At 43.9% G+C, this 19098-nt stretch overlaps 1 protein-coding gene across 5 annotated transcripts in view; it reads left to right on the top strand.

Moving 5' to 3' along the window:
* The window catches only part of LOC116847338 (hybrid signal transduction histidine kinase L-like), a 116589-nt gene that overhangs the window by 90946 nt on the left and 6545 nt on the right, over positions 1-19098 (top strand). Inside the window, exon 1 of one of the 5 annotated variants that reach the window (XM_032822246.1) lies at positions 8081-12281. The exons of 3 other annotated variants lie outside the window; for them this stretch is intronic. The gene's annotated coding sequence lies outside the window, so the exon portion shown is untranslated. One more of the 5 variants, XM_032822248.1, reaches the window with a different exon arrangement.

Below are 19098 nucleotides of genomic sequence, written 5' to 3'. Positions count from 1 at the left end.
CCCCCCCGCCCCCCCCCCTCTCTCTCTCTCTCTCTGTCTGCCCTTCCTCATCGATCTCCTCCTCCCACCTCGCAGCATACCACTACTCTCGGCTCTCTATCAAAGTGGGCCACGGCCCAATTTACAGAACTCTCTCAACCTCGCAGCGTCGTAGCGTTATAAGCCGTCCGTGCAATAAACTTCACGGACTCTCCCGGCCGAAGGGCGCGCGCACGTCGTGCACGTGGATGCAAGAGTGCCGCGGTGATGACCCTGAGGTGCGCTTAGAGAATCAGGCCCTGATGAGAGAGAGAGAGAGAGAGAGAGAGAGAGAGAGAGAGAGAGAGAAAGAGACGCGGAAGATTAGATCTTCGTGGAGTATCGCGCGAATTGAGAAACTCGGAGATTAAATCGTGCCATTACGATCATTACCGCTATCTTGTGTATACTATATTATTATCGTTAATCACGCGCTTTATTATTATTGCAATTCTCGAATTAATAAACGTTCACACGTCGGCCAGACGCACGCGTAGCTGCGCAGACGGACGACGAGGAAAACGGAATCGCGCGGACGGATAAAACGATTAATAACTCGGTATTATAATCGCGCGCGGATCTTGCGAGCTAATTAAACGGCCAGATAGATAGATAAACGAGTCGCGCTGTCTCGCGATAACGTATCGGACATTAGAGCGACTCGTTAAATTACTGAAGCGCTCCCCTCTCTCCCTCTCTTTCTGTCTGCGCAAAGATAGCGATCGCGATAAATAAAGAAATCGACCGGTCGCCGTCGTATTTTTATTATTCCACGATCCACGACGATACTCTCTCTCGGCGATACGTGTAAATGTATGTGTGTGTGTGTGTGTGTGTGTATGAGACAAAATAAGGCTCTCCCGGTGTGTCAATTGTGCGGCCGACGATCGATTGTCACGGACCGTCGACAGTTGCCGACGTGAAACAGAAAAAAAAAGATCGAGTTATCTCGAATCGATACAGGCTGCCGCGGCGCGCGGATTAGCGGTATCTGCTCTCAAGTGAAATGCACCGCGAAAATGCACGTCGCGAATAATCGCGAGAAGAGAGAAGAGAGAGAGAGTGTGTGTGTGTGTGTGTGATGAGGGGGAAGACAGAGAAAGAGAGAAAGAGAGATGGTGATGGCTACACAGATAGACTTGCATCATTATCATGACATGAGACAGTTGACGCGATGGAGACTGCAATTATTTTAATTATTTCCATGAAGCAAACGTATTGACTTGTTCGTTGAACTTACATCATATAATGACATAAATTTTGGATTACATTAAGGGGATGTTGAAGCTGGAAACGTTACTGAACACTGACATTTTCCTACAAAGTTTATGTCGTATCGGTTACACAGAATCACAAATGCTTTTACACAATGAAAGTACGTGCAAAAGTAAATAGGAGCATTGCTCGATATGTGACGAAAACAAACAAAAAATTTGTAAAATCTCAAGCTGACAATTAGCGTTAATATTTGCCTAATCCAAAAGTTCCACAGCTTGTATATACTGAAAGTGTGGATGCTCCAAACAGAAAAACTTTGAAGAACATTGTTCTACCTTCGCATCTGCATTTGAAAGCTTAAGAATATCAAAAAAGTTTGCTGAGAGATTTCTACACATATATAGTTAGGTTTTCTATTGAATTAAAACAAAGCACATTCATGTAAGTTCTGTATATACAAGAAATACGAAAAGGATAGCGTGATTATGTTAGTGACGATTATCTCTACATTATCGACATTGTTCGAGTTCGTGATCGACTCCAGCATTCCCTTAACGCGATAACAGATTCGCTAAAAATCACGCTCAGATTTTCATATCAACATTTTGCACGACATAACAGTTTTGAATAAATTTAAGGTATTTTCTTTCTCATTTCGTTATTCTACGATTAATATGAATGCCATATGAACTATTCATGAGGGACGCAACTTTTACAAATCACTCGGTAAAGTCGCCAAATTTACGTACACCTGTCGATTCGGATAGCTCCCGGCGCAAACATGCACCGGCGATATCTACGTGCCCTCGTGTGGACATTGTGGATTATACGTTACGTCACCAGCCGTTCATCGATCACTGCGAGCTGCACAAAGAGGAGAGAAAGAAAGAGAGAGAGAGGGACGCGATGGTAGACAGCGTGCGACTTCGTGTATGCCTCTGCGCGTCATTCTATTTCTTATTCAAACGATATCGACGGAACGACAGCGGCGACGACAACGGGAATTTTAAGCCTCAAATACTCACGTGGCAATGAGACGCGTGCGCGAGTCACACGTTTGGCGATAAGCGAGCTTCACGAGAAACCTAGAAGAGGTACTAGATGACTACTAAAGGCAGCACGAGCTCTCCCGTACTTAGAGAGTGGAAAGGGGAGGTTTCCGAAGAAAAAGAGATTTTTTGAGCGTGAATTTCATCTTGGATTTGAATATCCGAGAGGGTCTCATCGTCCGCGATGTCGTTGAGTCTCCGATTAACAATCGTTTCTCGCGAGATCGTTTTAAGACGCTCTCTCGTGATCCCCGCGTTTCCAAAGGGAAATAAAATCGAGACTTACGAGAGCACCTTGGAGATATGGACTGTTCGATTCGTCGCGGGTATCGATAGCGCAATGTCGGCTGCCGATCGCGGCGGCAATTGCGTCACGGTGCGCTAATTCGAGGCGCTGCGCGGCTCACGTCGAGAGCGAGAAATCAAGGCGACCGAATTCCGCGACGATCCGCCGGCGCGGTTTATCGATCATATTAGCAAATATCAGGCTCCGTTGTTCGCGGTGACCTTTTCCCCGCTCGTATTATGCAACGAAGGTGAACGGTCTAACATAACAGCCTGCACGTGTTGTAGTCACGTGGCGGACGGGACGGCCACAACAAGGCGCACCTAACCTAATCCGCGCGAATTGCGCGAGCGAGCGTTTGCGCGCCATGTACTAAACAGTTGCATCACGCACCGCATTATTTCTTAAGCGACTTTCACACCGCCGGCCGGTCGGTCGGACAGACGAACGAGTTTCGGAGAATCCACTCGAGAGCGGTTTGTGTAATTGCCCAAATCACATCACGATACATTTATTTCGTGTAACGCGCGCGCGCCTGTTCAGTCGACGACGTTTAAATCAAGATAAGCGACGTTACTCAAGTCAGTCGCTGTTGGCGATGAGTAAAACTTCTCATGAGATCGCTTTGTTAGATTCCGAAACCGACTCCAAGGTAACTCGCGACTCTTCATTTCAGATCTTCCTCGAAATTAACAGTGAGAACTTTCAAGTTGTGTGATCAACCTTTTTTAATTACCACTTTAGAACCAAATGCCAACTTTTTCTCTCCGCTATCAGGAGAGACATATATACTGAACGAAAGAATATCTGACAAATAAAAAATATTTATTTCGGTGGATATAGCTACTAATATATATAGTTAGCTTATCTAATCGTACCTAGTCGTCTTTACTTAGCATATCCACTCAACATCTACATTTACTCGACAAATTTTTTTCTCACAAGTTTTAAGAAAACGTACACTCTTTTATTTGAGATAAATATTTTATATAAGTAAATTTATTATCAGTACTCATAAATATATAATAAATACTTTTTATTTCTCAGATCTGTTTTCCCCCAGAATGAATAAGGCTCGAGTATCTTCGAGTCTGTTGATTTATTTTCCCGTTTCTGCACCTAATCATTGTTTCTCGCCACTTCTTGCGTGACGTAACCAATAGATCTCTCTCCTACCGTCAATTCACGATTACTAAACGATTAGCAAATCACCTAGAATCACGGATGTCTCCGTGCAGCGGGACGCGCGTCAGTGACGAATCGATCGACCCGCCGAAGCTCCAACGCGTAGAATAAAGAACGATCGTATCGCGATGTCGCTCTCGCGCATTATGTAACGAGGATAAACGCTTCTGCGCCTCGCTCGTTAGCCCCCAATGTCACGTGTAGACGGGAAGGTCGACGCGTCGTAAGAACGCGCGAGTCTCACGTGGATCGTGCTGCCGACGAAGCGTGCGACGCCCATTAAAACGCGTCCACCCAGGCCTCCGTAAACATTCGACAACGCGCGTCTCCGCGGGACACGCGACCTCTCCCCCACGGAAACGCCACGTGCACTAACCTCTCCCTCGTGTTCTTCAATCACCAGCCACCTCCGGCCAGTGATCGCGGGTGGAGAGCCGGGCGATCGTGCAGAATTTTTTATTCGCGTGAAAGGCGCATGACAATTCGCCCCGTTCAACAACAACAAAAAAACAAAATTTACTATGAATTACTGACGTACATGTATGTAAGTAAATGTATATATTCGCAAACTCGAATATTCTAATACCTATTATCGTCGGCAAACAAGTCACGGGGACAAGGCACGTGTGCGCGCACTAGAATGAAAATTCGCAACTATCTCGGCAATTTCGAGCGCACTTTATTCAAATTTATTTGCTCGTGAATACACGAAAGATAGTTAAATAATAATAAAAAGTCGGTCAACGAGTATATCATCGAGCCACGTGAGAGCTCGCGCACGTTGATCAAACATTTGCCTCGGCGCACAAAGATACATGCCGGCGACTTTTGTTTGGGGATATTAAAATTTCAAAGGGCGCGATATTTCGGCAACCTGCTGCAGCTGCGCGATTAATCGCCGCTAAGTTCGGGGTAGTCTAAAATGTGTAGGACGCCGCTATACACGCGCTCGTCTCGTGTAATTTCGTCTCCCGCCCCTTCCGCCCCCGTCCCCCGCCCGCTGACACCCCACCGTCGCTCCGAATCGTATCAGGCCGGCCGCGCCGCGTGACGCACGATTACGTAACGACAAAGCGTGCCTCTGTAATGCGACTGTAATGCGCCTATACCGGGTGTCGTCGATCGATATCGCGTTGTTCTTGACGCACACGGTGATCCAGATTAATCTCTTTCTCTCACTCTCTCTCCCTTGCTTTTATTGTATACACAGAGACAACGATTTGAATCAAATAAATGTTCCTTTGGAATAGTCCAAACAAATTATTTGGTTGACGCAACAAAAATATTTCTTTCAAACTAAGCCGCAAATAAATATATTTGTTGCTTCCAACAAAATTTTGTTCGATCAATCAAAAAATTCGTTTGGACTATTCCAAAGAAGCGTTCATTTGATTCAACCAGATCGTTCTCTCTGTGTATTACATTTCTGTAATCTATGCTTTTGAAAGCATGATGTCATAGAACCCACAATACATGAAGCGCTTTCTCTCTCTCTCTCTCTCTCTCTCTCACATGCCACAAAAAAGAAACGACAGATTTTGAATTCCTCATTTAAAATATCGCTCCGTTTTATCGTAGACATTTCACAGAGTATTAACTAACAATTTCGTAATTGGATAAAACATTACAGACGTCCGCGGATACCGAAGTCTTGTTACATCCAGTAACACACCCGGGAATCCCCGGGGATCCGTGGGCGATTCTGAGAATCGCGCTGGCCATCGAGCGCGTCGCGGAGTCGCGCGCGCTTGTTGTTTTTCGTTTCGCGCGCCGGGACGGATCGGTCGCGTTATCGCGGGCCAGTTGCATAATGAGCGGGAAACGAAATCGGAGACCGGTTCGAAATGCCTCCGTCGGCAAAGGCCGATAACGGTATCAGTGGCTCGCCTGTTACGTGAGCGCTGACCGCAATCGTAACGCGCACGGACACGGCCGACGCGGCGCGGTATCGGGTGGCCGGCATTGTGCACATGCCTTTATGCGCGCCGCGCTTAAGTTCGTCGTACCCGTCGACTATTTCAGGCGTTCGCGCGCATCCTATTCAGCTGTTTTTCTGAAACGCGCATTCCGCAAATAATACCGCGGCCGATGGTCGCGTTCCAAGATCGTCACGCGTCGCATGTCCGACGTGTTTATTATATCCCGCCGATTTATTTTTCGAATCCGTCATATTTCACGCGAGTCTCCTCTGACTATCCTCCTCTACAATGTGTGTAAATTATGCGCGACACGAAGACTATCTCTCTCTCTCCTTCTTCTTTGTTTTTCCCTTTTTTTTATTCTCTTCCTTTCGCCGGAACGTTGCTTCAGTCACGGCTCGCAGCGCGTCGCGTTGTGAGTATTCAATCATTTTAGGATTCCGTCCCCTCTCGCGTAATTTTCCAAAAGTGTCTTTGCCCAAGAATAATGTAAACAAATTTCCGGGAAGATATCCATGAAGAGAGAGAGAGAGAGAGAGAGAGAGATTAGGCATGATAGAGGTAGAGGAGAGGAATACGTCGTATTTATGCATATTGCGAGGGAAGTGTTTCCTCGAATCAGAGTGCGTCAGAAGAAAAACAAACGGCCGGGTATCGGGTCAACGGATGACTTAATCGAGATACGCGCGATATCTCGCGACTAATTACTCATCGTCCGCAATACATTGTAGGCTGCTAATTATTTTCGGTTGTCTAAACTACGATATCAATTTCGCAAGACGACTCTTACATGTATATATGTGTGTGTATGTTGTTGTTTCTGCACGAACAAATGCGTAGTCAGTAATCTCGCGGAAGTTAGTTGGCGAATAACGCGCGTCGATAACGACGCACACGGGCGATCGAAATTGCGCGTCACGTCTGCCTACTCACAGCAGCGAATGTTCTCGGCGTGTTCTCCCCACGTGCTGCGTGGACCGTGTATGTGTGTGTGTGTGTGTGTCTTCTCTTTTCTCGCTCGTGATTTGCATCGTCCGTCAAAGGGTGCTGCGGGTGGAGACACACGCCTCGCCGTCGGCGTGGTCGCGCTCATAGTCCCGCGATGCAACGCGGAAAACACGGTGCAGTTTCCGCTTCGGGAAAACGCGCGTTTCCCGGGAAAGCCGAGCGCGCCAAAGCGACGGAAATCGCGAGGGAGCCTCAGCGAACGCGCCTGCACGCGCGCGGCACATTAATCTTCGGCGTGGAGAACTTCCCATACCACGCGCGCCGCGCGTTTCCGGGGAAAAATCTCACTCGTGTCAAGAGATACACAAAGGCAGAGAGAAAGACGCGCAAATGGGAGCGGAGACATGCAGCGGGCCACGTGCGATCTGACGCATTGCGCAACGCGCGGTTGAACACGTGCCCGTGATAACGTGCTCTTTCTATCTCTATCTCTTTCTCTCACTCTTTCTCACACTCTCTTTCTTGTGTGTAAAGTTTATAATTAGTTCAGACTATATTTTGTTATTTTTGTAGTTTTTTATAGTTACAAGTTATTTCGTTTATTATTGTTACACTCACGAGACTACACACACACACACACACAGTTATGTATTAGTATTACATTATATATATATATATATATATATATATACATATATATATACATATATATATATACATATATATATATATATAATGTGTATATATATATACACTAAAAGAAAAATTATCTTAAAATCAACAAATATTTCTTTGATGGGTGCCATTAACATATTTAGTTAAATCTAAATTCTCTTTAATTAAACCAAATATTGTTTACTTAAATCAGGTAAACAATTTGATTTAAATAAAGAGAATTTAGATTTAACTAAATATGTTAATGGCACCCATCAAAGAAATATTTGTTGATTTTAAGATAATTTTTCTTTTAGTGTATATATATATACACTAAAAGAAAAATTATCTTAAAATCAACAAATATTTCTTTGATGGGTGCCATTAACATATTTAGTTAAATCTAAATTCTCTTTAATTAAACCAAATATTGTTTACTTAAATCAGGTAAACAATTTGATTTAAATAAAGAGAATTTAGATTTAACTAAATATGTTAATGGCACCCATCAAAGAAATATTTGTTGATTTTAAGATAATTTTTCTTTTAGTGTATATATATATACACTAAAAGAAAAATTATCTTAAAATCAACAAATATTTCTTTGGTGGGTGCCATTAACATATTTAGTTAAATCTAAATTCTCTTTATTTAAATCAAATTGTTTACCTGATTTAAGTAAACAATATTTGGTTTAAATAAAGAGAATTTAGATTTAAATAAATATGTTAATGGCACCCATCAAAGAAATATTTGTTGATTTTAAGGTAATTTTTTCCTTAATGTAGCTATAATATAATTGTTACATGATTGTGTATCATAATGTACAAATTTCCTTTAATTAATATCTAAAAATCTATATAGTCATTTGCAAAATGGTAGAGGACTTTTTTGTTCAGTTTGACTTAATATATAAGTGTACAACGGCAGACGGCTCCACTGCAACTAATCTACCATATCACGCATGATCATTCATCAATCTTCTTTAATTAATATTTCGACTATTATTACGAATATCGCAAAACGGTATGGGACTTTTGTGTTTATCTCGATCTGCTTTACATCTTTACGAAAGATTGTGAAGCTAATCTGGGATACCCTGTATATATACTACAGATTTCATATATTTTCTTTTCTCTCTTTCTCTCTCTCTCTCTGCTTTCTGCTCGTTGGCGCGCGTTCCTGGAAAATTAGGTGACACCATGAGATAACACTTCCTCGGAAACGTCAATTGATAATGACGGGGGAGATATTACGGAGAGGAGATGCGCATTCGGAAAACCGACACGCGCAGTTGGCCGGCGTGTCTTTCCTGCTTTATACGCGCGCGCGCGTGTGTTTATCGTGCGCAACAATAGCGACAACGGGCGAATATTAATAGAGGCGGCTGCGTAGTTCTAAATCGAGTCGCCGGCGAGCGCTTTAATTCCGCCTTCCGTGAAGTGCGGAGAGTCACGCGCGCGCCCTTCGATTTCATTTGACGTTTCTGCTCTGGGCCGGGGACTGATATCGTCGTTATATGTATGAAAACTGATCGAGAGATGTACACTGAGAGGAGAGATATCTGAGAAATAAAAAATATTTACTCGATGGGCACTAATAAAATATATCAATTTAGATCAGAATTCCTTCGTTTAAATACAACAAGTAACAATTGCTCTCAAAGAGAAAAAAACTCTTGAGAAAATACAATATTTTCTCATTTGAGGAAAATTCTTTCTCAATGTAAGCACATGTATATCGGCACAAGTAAATATGCTATTTGTACCCGTCGAATATAAATATTTTGTATTTTCTAGATATTTTCTCTCTCAGTGTAGGAATATATTTTCCCCGTGCATCGTAATCTCACTGAGAAGAATTTATTTGCAAAATATAAAGTTTGCTTACGCAGAAATAAACTTGATGTCTCACGAACAGCTTTTCGAGTATTCTCTCCTCTTAGTGTAGTCCTCCAATTTTGCGAGTCCAATCCTCAGATTCTCGCGCGTTCCCATTTTCTATCTCATGTCACAGAGACCCCATTCGAGTTTTCCCTGCTCAATCATCTATTCAATTATTCATTATTATTATTACTATCAAGAGCAACGTTAGAAGAATCCGACTACACCTGCCCGTGGCGCTCGAGAGACACACATTCGCATTTCAATGAGCTCATCCTGAAATTATATCGAGCCAAGTCACCGCGCGCTCGGATGACTTCTATCGCGTCGCGGTACGTCACGTAGGATGATTTTCGGAATAAGCGGACGTGTGGCACAACAGGTATACACGCGTAGATGTATTCGCGTCGTACGTGCCGCCGTGTCTCCGATTATCTATCGCGGTGAGCGCGAATTACGCAACGCTGCGCGCGTTATGACGTTTCCGCGGAAAATCCGCACGCGTGACACACACAAACACACTTGGCGCTGCTTGGCGCATTGCGCGACAATGATTCGGCGGAATTATTAACGGCCGATTTTCGTGATTCAATCGATCTCTTTCTTGTTTGTCATCCCTCGTCCCGATGACGCTCGGCGTATTTGTGAAACGCTTCCAATTATCGTCGGAGGTGTGTATGCTACGCGTCAATTGCGTCTCTCTCTCTCTCTCTCTCTCTCTCTCTCTCTCTCGCGCGCGCGCGTGCGAGATAACTCCGGGGTTGCTTTTTACATGTCACACGGGAGGCTGAAATAATTGAATTCAGACGACATTTATGACGCGGCGAGATAATGATCCGAAGGGAATCACCGAGGTTGCGTAATATTTCGCCATAATCCCACGCGTTAGTTGGAATTTAATGAGCGTTTATTTCCGTGGACGGCATCTTTATCGGCGAATCGAATTAACGCGAGGTAACGCCACGCGAGGCATTGACGTCACGCCAGTCCGTACGAGAGAAAGAGAGAGAATCGCGGTTTGAATATTAGACTGCCCGTACCACGTGGCATCTCTTCTCACTCCCTTCGTCGTCGTAGTCGTCATGTCATATTACACTGCCGCCACTTTGTCATCGCGAACTCGTGAATTGTGCGGGTTAAAAGTATTAAGGATGAATCACACGAATCGGTGATTCCGCGTTCTTAATTTAATTCCACCTAGCCGAGATCTCTTCTCGCGAAAGCGAATAATTTCGCGCGACGAACGTGACGTTCATACATTCGTCCGTTCATCGAAAGACGACACGGAGAAAATGTTACAGCGAAAATTACGTGGGAATTATATCCGTTTTCGCAATGTTTTTTCCCGAGCTGGACTATACCAAAATTGTATCACAAATTGTTGTACACTGAGAGAGAAAAAATATCTTAGAAATAAACAATATTCAATACTAATCATTACTATATTTACACCAATATAAAATATTCTTTAAATAAAAAAATACATATTCTCTATTTACATTTTTTTGAAATCTTAATTTTTCACGAAAGCCATTGTGCTTATTATATTTAATAAAAGAATTAAATAAAAGAATATTTAATTTTATTTGTCTTTAATAAAAAAAATTAATTTTATTTAATAAAAGAATGAAATATAAAAGAATTCATATCTAATATGTTATCCAATATAAATACCTATTGTGAATATTTTTTATCTTTAGATTTTTTTTCTTTTAAATATCTTTTTTAGATTTTTTTCTCTCGGTACATAAATAGTAGATTTGGCGATCTATCTAATACACGACACAAGAAATATCTGAGTAATTTTAGTAATTTTGCAGTTAAAAATTAGGCAAACATGCTTAATACTTTTATTACTTTTGAACAAACATGCAGTATTTCGGTCATAATCCTGAATCGAAGATTGCAAAAATCTTGTTGCCATATTTTCCATATTGAAAACATCTCTTGTTCTTTAGGGCGTGCAATCGCGACCACAAAGTTCATGCTTCTTCTCCGACGCACTTCGCGACGCAACCGACTTCCAAGGGAAGAGTTTGGCTTTGAGAATTTTTTTTTTCAAGAGATAGGCTTCCTCATCGGACGCCACGTGCGTTTCTCTCGGCCGAGGAATGTGCGCCGACCTTTGTGGCCGCGATTGCACCTTGCGACAATTTCTGTCGATCTTATCGCTTCGTGGCGAAACACACACGTGCGACGATCGCGAATATTTCACGTATCGAAGGCGGAAAGACGAAGCCGCGGAAATTCCCAGGCGATGAGAGGCTCCGATCGCGCGACCGAGATTTCGCCAATAATTAATTGCACTGCGGCCAGGGCCGGCTTGCCGTGCGTCGTGTCCTCCCCGTGAGCGGAAGAGCGGAAACGTGATTCCCCCGATCGCAACACGTGGCGTACGTCACGCCGCCACATGCGTTTCCGCATGCGTCACACGACGCGAAACGCGTCCGCACGTTGTTTCGCCGGCTGGAATCGCGCGGCTCCAGCTTGAGTTGGCCGAGGCAAAAAGGAAACAATATACGTATCGCGTCAGTCGCGAGCGGTTGTTTGCGCGATTCGCGGCGGAATTACGTCGTTCTCAGCGCGCGCGCAGCGACCAACGGCGTTGTTTACGCGCTTAATTGGCCCTGCCGGGCAACAAACGGTATATAACGCGAGACATTTCTACTTTTTTCCGCATTAGTCGTGGAAAGATTCGCGTTTCTCGCGGGGACTTAACCTGAGGGGGCAGCGAGGAACGAGAAGACGGTGTGTGTGTGTGTGTGTGTGTTTGTGTGCGTGTCTGCGCCACGCCGTGTCCACGAAGGTGTGAATCGGCGCTTTAAATAGACGCGCTTTCACGTCCACCGACGGGAATTTACGAGTGACCGGGATATTTCGGGAAAATCTCAGAGCGCAGAAACGTTCACGAGAGAGTCGGCGCTCGCGTCGCGTGGGCGAAAGTGCGCCGCTTTTGGACCGTGCGCGTATACGCTTGTGTACATGTGTGTGTGCGCGCGTGTATCGGCCCGTCCGTCCTTCTGACGTTTCGCAAACTTGCGATATCGACGAGTGCAACGCACGTCGCTCTCGTTCGCCGAAAAGGAGACAGCTCTCCGGCACTTTGTTGCTTCTTTTTTTGGTACGTAACACGAACGGCTTGTCTTTTTTCCTCTTTCTGTCTACGATGAGAAAAGGGCTGGAAATTTCGCAGAGTTTACCTAAACTCTTCTCGAGTTCTCCTCGAATTGCGCGTGATTCGACACCTGATACATTGGCGTGCGCGAACAAGACCCCCGATGGCCCCTCTCTCTCTCTCTCTCTCTCTCTCTCTCGTTCTTTCGAGATTAACTCGCGCGTGGGTGCCACGAGAAAAAGAGAAAAATTGCTAGATCAGGTCGCGCCCTTCTCTCTCTTACCTTCCTTCTCCCTTACCCCCTGACCCCACCACTCTCCGGCTTCGTAATGTGAGTCACGCGAAATCATACGCAATTGGGGAGACTGGAATTTCAAGGGATTGCTCAATTTCGACAAGGTTTCGTGTCCCGATAATTCATTGCCCGTGTCGTGAGCGCGCGCTGATATATCGAGGAAACCGCGAATGACTGCGCTCGTGGACTTTCGAGAGTCGGCCGGATCGTGTCGCAATGTGCACTCTGCGAGAAAGAGAGAGAGAGAGAGAGAGAGAGAGAGAGAGAGAGAGAGAGTGTGTTCTCCGAAACACCCAGTTCGCATCCTTCGTCGAGATTCACGTAATCGAGGAGTTTGTAACGAAAACTCGTTAAATAGATGAGATTTTCGACGTTTTTTTTTCAATCGAGTATTTTTGCTCTCGCGCGAATTAATCTTTTTTATTGCGCAACTAAAAGTTATCTTTTCTAGCTAATATGTGCCATTATTATTTTTTTAATTTAGAACGGATAAATTTCTTAGAAACATGTATACGTGTTGAAGATACCGTATAAACAAGTTTCATTATGAATTTATCAGTGGTTATACAAATAAAGTTATTATCGTACATAAAGAGAGTAATAAAGTTTTTTTAATGTAAAATTTTTTAATTTTATTGCGTTTTTTAAATAATAATAGAGATTAAATAGATTAAATAGATATAATAATAGAGATGGTGAGGTCTGTCTTGCTAAGAAGTACAATAAATTTCGCTGGAAACAGGAAATTTTTTAACAACGCATTTCAGTTCCTGAAGAATTATAAGTGGCACATACAAAATGAGAGGACAGCTAACCGTAAAATTTCGTTGTATTCCTCGGTTACAAAGTTCCACAGCAACATCTACTGTAATATTCCCTCCGCGTACACTACACGTAATCGTTGCGCGATAAGCGACATTACGTGGCGATCAAAGATGAATAAGAGAGCTCAGAAAACTGAGCCCGTGTCGCGCATCGTATGACACGAGTCAAAAGCTAAACACGTCATCGGACACTTCTACTTTCGGATATCCCGTTCCTAAGCGGTATCACGCGATGAAACATCGTCGGTATTATCCTGATCATCCCCGGGGCGTCCAGTAAAAACGGATCAGACTGCGAGCCGCGGAGGAATTAATGACTCAGTCTTCCGAAAGTTCAGAAAAACAGTCGAACGTTACGTAAATCAGGTTGAATAATCGCTCAGCCGCCCGCTCACAACAATGTGTCATCGCGTGCGCAAGTGAGTCGTCCAATTTCCATATCAGCATGCTCGCGATACCGACTCCTGCCGCCGAGTTATTCCCCGAGAAGAGGAGATTCTGCGGACGTTCCGGCCGCGGTGTCAGCAAACTCGCCGTTACTCGCGACCGGCTGTTAGCTCGTTAGGTGAGCGTGAAAACACACGGAGCGCGCACAGGAGCCTCTCCTACGTGTCGCGCTCCACCTGGGGATCGGAGGGACGTGTAACGGCCTCGCCGTTAAACCGGCGGAACGCGACGAGGTCGCGGGTGCACGTTTCGAGACGCCAGCGACGCCCCAGGCACGTGATTAGACAAGGTTCACGCACGGCGCTGTACCGGTGTGTATTTACACGATACACGAGGAAATCAACGACGAGGCTTCCATTAACGCCCGCGGAAACGCACACTGAGCTTCCGCAAATGAAATTTCATGTTTCAAGAAAAGCTATAGTCTTGAACTTTGAACTGATTTCAATTTTTTTTCTTTGTTGTTTAAGCTAATGAAACTCGGAACAACTTTGTCGAGTCAGATTCTTGCCTTCTGCTTCCTCTGGATCAGACATAAAGCATATTGTAAATCAGGCTTTAAGCCTGATCTACAATATGCTCTTTGCTTCCTACTTCTTTCTCTTTATCTCTTTCTCAAACCTTAAGCTTTAAACCAGAAAGAGACAGAAGACAAGAAACAGAACGCAAAGAATATATTATAGATCAAGCTTTAAGCTTGCTCTTTGCTTCCTGCTTCTTTCTCTTTATCTCTTTCTGACTCAAACCTTAAGCTTTGATCCAGAATAGGACAGAAGAAACAGAATGCAAAGAGCATATATTGTAGAACATATAGATCAAGCTTTAAGCTTGATCTACAATATGCTCTTTGCTTCCTGCTTCTTTCTCTTTATCTCTTTCTGACTCAAACCTTAAGCTTTAATCCAGAATAGGACAGAAGAAACAGAATGCAAAGAGCATATATTGTAGAACATATAGATCAAGCTTTAAGCTTGATCTACAATATGCTCTTTGCTTCCTGCTCCTTTCTCTTTATCTCTTTCTGACTCAAACCTTAAGCTTTAATCCAGAATAGGACAGAAGAAACAGAATGCAAAGAGCATATATTGTAGATAAGACTTTAAGCCAGAAAAAGACAGAAGACAAAAAACAGAACGCAATGAGCACATTGTAGATCGAGCTTAAAGAAGTTTTGAAACATGAAATTTCGTTTGACCTCACTTATATAACGCGCCACCACTGCATCTTCCGTGTGCTCTCTGCCTCCCGTCGTCGTCATCGCCGCCTTGATGTAAACTTTGCAGTATGATTCGAGCACTTCTCTTTTTGATGCGTTTTAGAACGTAGCCGATAGTCCGACGAGAAAACTTGCTTTTAATTGACTCTTAGAAGTGAAGTTTTCTCATGATACCATTGGATACGTTCTCTAAAATGCATTGAAAAGAGGCTGCACAAACCACATTGAAATTTAGTCCTGTATTGATAGTCGTACTTTCAAAGGACAAAACCTATGGAAAATGGTTTTCGGTCAAATTGGCTGAAATTTCACTATGTTATAGTTTTCGCCATGCTGATAAAAAGTTATCATTGCACCAAGTCCCAAAAGTCAATATTTCCCAAGATATAAAGGGTCAAAGTAGTGAAATATGGTCATCCGTTGTAGTAAGACGTATATTATAAGTGATACATTGATATTTATTCACGAAATAAATAAAAATCGATTTTTACATATATATATGTAATAAATATTTAGTTCCGCAATATATATGTATATGTATATACAAGGTGGGGAAAATTATCGGACCGGTGAAATATCTCGAAAAATATAAGTTTTACAAAAAACTGTTTCATATCTTAAAAATATTGCGGAACTAAATATTTATTACATATATATATGTAAAAATCGATTTTTATTTATACTTATACTTATAACATACGTCTTATTACTGCGGATGACCATATTTCACTACTTTGACCCTTTATATCTTGGGAAATATTGACTTTTGGGACTTGGTGCAATGATAACTTTTTATCAGCATGGCGAAAACTATAACATAGTGAAATTTCAGCCAATTTGACCGAAAACCATTTTCCATAGGTTTTGTGCGAGGTCCTTTGTCTCAAATTTCTATTCAGGTTTGGATCCAATATGTTCAATTAAATTATATCTGGTACATGTGACGTTGTATCTGTAATTGCGACTCAACTGAAAAACTCATCTAACTCTGAACTGAAATCAGAACGTCTTATTTGGTTACACTGACTTTCGAAAACGGTTCGGACACTTTTCTTCGGTGCAGTTTGGAACGCAGCCCATGGTCCAATGAAATATAAGCCCAGAATATAACTTCTGGGATTTAATCAAGAACGAATTCTCTCATTGGATCGTCGGCTACGTTCCAAAACACATTGGAAAATAAAAAGTGTTCAAACTGTTTTGAGAACAAGTTTACAGCAATGGATTGCAAAACGGTCTAAACCCGACGAAATTGAGAGCTCACCAAACTTGCCAAAATTGAGAATCATTACCGGCGCAATAATAATATAATTAATCACACAATCAAGAACACTAAATAATATCGAATGATATTAATATCAATAATGTAATTATTAGACAAGCTCGTCAGTAATGATCGTCAGTCTTGACCGTTCGGTGAACTCGCAATTTCATTGTCTCTGAAGTATTTTGCAACCCACACACTCGACACTCTCGAAACGCTTCTCGACGATCCCGCGGACTCGCTTGTTCTCAACTTTGTTTTTCTCAATCGCGTTGCGAGGCGAACCAGAGACGATCACGAACGACGATCGCCGGTGTTTTTATCGCCGAGATTATTTTCCGTGCTTACGTCAATTATGATGTAATGTAATCAACAGAAGCGGCGCAGAAAAAAAGTGTTTGCGTGCGTGTTGTGGTTATTTCGCGTTGACATTGTTGCGAAATACGTATGGTACGTATGAAGTATATATATCTCGCAATAGTAGAAGCTTGCGGTTCGGCGTACGAAATATCACGAGGCGCGGGATCCTCAACTTCCTCTCGACGAGCAAGTCCGACAGTCGTACAATAAAGCGCACAGGTGTGCATCTAAGAGAGATTCCTTCTTGCAAAATGTTATTTCACGAGCGAAGAATCGCTCGCGAGGTAACACACAGCCTACGTCAGTCAAGAAAGCAGCGGTTAAACTAGTCGCCTTTTGCGCAAAATGGTCTTGAAGCGAAATAAGAACGCGGAGAAGAAGATCGACGCTCTTAATTACGTAATTACGAACGTAATTTCTTATCTCTCGTTATTAGTGAAGCTTGTGAAAAACTGGCATGTAATTCTCGGACTTCGAGCTCCGTCGGACCAGAGACCCATTCTCCAGTCACCGCGGCGCGTATCATTACGAAGTCAGAAACGCGGCGGATTATCGCAGCCGGGCGATAAAGATGCGGTTGACACGCGCGGGCGAGCGGGTGGGTGGGTGGCCTACGGAAAATATCCCGGCGCGTTTTACGTAACGGGGACTTATCTCCGTTAAAAGTGGATTCCTCACGGAGGCTATGCGCAGCTATCGGCCGGGGACGAGACACGGAGGATTGGCTCGGCGGGCGCACGTGAGATTTTCCGCGCGACGAATTCGAAAAAGGGAGACTGAGAAAAACGTCGTGTCGTTATTTACGCGGGCGCAGCTCAGTGGCGCGTAATTAGCGCGTGCGCGTTTCTTAGGCCGGTCTTGTGTGCAATAAATATCGAAGGTCGAAGGTAAGTACGTGTCGCGGCGGCGCCACGCTCCCCGACGTCCAGAACGCGGAACACGTGGAGCGGCTCCGCGAGCGCACGTGCACGGTTGCGTAACCGGGCGCTGTTGTGCGCCATCGGATTAAAGCTTACGTACGCGTCGAAGGCGAAGCCGTCGGCGGAGGAAGAGGGGAAAGAGGAGGAGGCGGCGGAGTATTTTCATCCGCGATCGCGGGTTAAAAATAGCCGGTCGTGGATAGCGGATGGAGGAAACGAACGCTCTCGTGGGATACTTAATCGCGGACATCCAACGGCCGATAATCGCACCGCGGATCGGGAGGACGAGGAGGAGGAGGAGGCGCGGAGGAGACGGCTTAATTATACGAGCGCTACCGCGAGTCACGCTACCGTCCCGATATTTCCGCCGTCGGGGAATCGGAGAATTTAATTAAAAAAGGGGGAAGGGGAGGGAAGAAACGCCGTAGCGGCGCTAATTGGCGTGTGCCGTCGATCTCGCCCGAGACGCTTCGATTTCTCACGAGGGCCAATTAGAGAACCGGAGGACGCGTGCGTGCGAGGATTTGTGTCGCTAACGATTCGCTTCATCTTAGATCTCGCGCGATCCTTCTCATTTTATCTCTCCAAGCTCGAATCATTGCGGTCAACACCTCGCGTGACCGGCCCCTTCCCTTTCTTCTAATTTTGCATCATCTCGTTTGTCTCTTGCATAGCATTCCTTGCGTCACAGGATCAGTAGATTACTCCGAGAAGCCCTGCCCCGGTAAACTGACGTGCGTGGACATTACGACACTTCGAGTTTATTCAACCACGAACTTCAGTCTCTTGTGACTGATCAGATTGCACTTATATCTGTCACATAGAATGACAAAGTAGAAATACGAAGAGGATTATAAAAGTTTGCTCAAAACGATATGTCATATTAAATGCCCCAGACAACATAATGTCTAAAATCGAGGCATAAGACGTCTTAAAGATAATTTTTAAGGTGCCTTAAAGACATTTATACGTAAATCGTTTGAAAGACATCTTAAAGATGATCTTTAAGACGTCTAATGTTCCGATTTTAGACATTATGCTGTCTGTGATGATGCCAAAAGTGTAATTTTGGTAAACTTGCTCCTTCGCATCACAACAAAAATTCACATTATATAACGTAAATTTCATAATTCAAAATACATTTGCTTCACATAAATCCAATTTAAAAAATCGTAAATTTTCCGATCGTGTCGCGATTGTCGATGAAGGTCTGCCGTATCCTGGCAGTCTCGAAGCAGTCGTTGCGTAAAAATTCCCGAAATTACGTGATTTAATAAATCGCGCAGTTAAATCGAGTTAGAGGCGAAACGCGCGAACGAACGCTCGTCGTGTTCACCGCCGGGTTCAGCGACACCTTCGACCTTGGCGAGCACGACCTTACTCAAGGCTATTTTGCAATATCTCTCGCGCGCCTGTTGGCAGTGCGAACACGTCTCCCGAACTCTCGGCATTCTTTATCTTTGGCCACTCGCTCCCGCGCGCGCTTGTACGCCTACC

Source organism: Odontomachus brunneus, unplaced genomic scaffold (assembly GCF_010583005.1).
Source record: "Odontomachus brunneus isolate Ranch 3 - 2012 unplaced genomic scaffold, Obru_v1 Obru_scaffold_077, whole genome shotgun sequence".
Lineage (NCBI taxonomy): Eukaryota > Metazoa > Arthropoda > Insecta > Hymenoptera > Formicidae > Odontomachus > Odontomachus brunneus.
Note: the sequence above shows the minus strand (reverse complement) of the source record. Positions and strands in the feature narration are given on the sequence as shown.